The sequence below is a fragment of the Canis lupus genome, chromosome 5 (assembly GCF_003254725.2).
Source record: "Canis lupus dingo isolate Sandy chromosome 5, ASM325472v2, whole genome shotgun sequence".
Lineage (NCBI taxonomy): Eukaryota > Metazoa > Chordata > Mammalia > Carnivora > Canidae > Canis > Canis lupus.
This window is the reverse complement of record NC_064247.1, coordinates 75,694,853-75,695,354: the sequence shown is the minus strand read 5'-3', so window position 1 is coordinate 75,695,354 and position 502 is coordinate 75,694,853.

Genomic DNA, 502 nt, shown 5'->3' with positions numbered 1-502 from the left:
TGTGTATTTATATGATTTTATGGTCCTGGAGAATAGAATTCTATATCAAAAAATATAATTACCATTAAGTCTAATGGAAAATGTTTCATGCATTCCTTGGTCCGTAAATTAACGTATTTATACTAAAACAACACCATAACTCATAACACATAATTAACATTAGTTAACAACATAAGGCAGGTTCTCTTACTTTATAAAATGGCTGTCTGCTGTTCTCAGGCTCTAGTTTTCATAGCTTTATGATATGCTTGAGCCTATGTTCTCCACGAAAACAGATATTTGACATTCATTGTTCACACAAGGAAACCTTTAATTAAATTAATTTAAAAAAAAATAGTCAAGACAGAAAAATCCGTGAAAAAATTGCCAGGAACGTCAAGGTCATTATTAGAAATCAGATTACAAATGCTTTGACAAAACATTCCCACCCTTACAAATGCAAAGGTCACCATTGGGGTGACTATATTTTGTGAGCTGTTTGCTACCAAGGCCCTAGAAATCC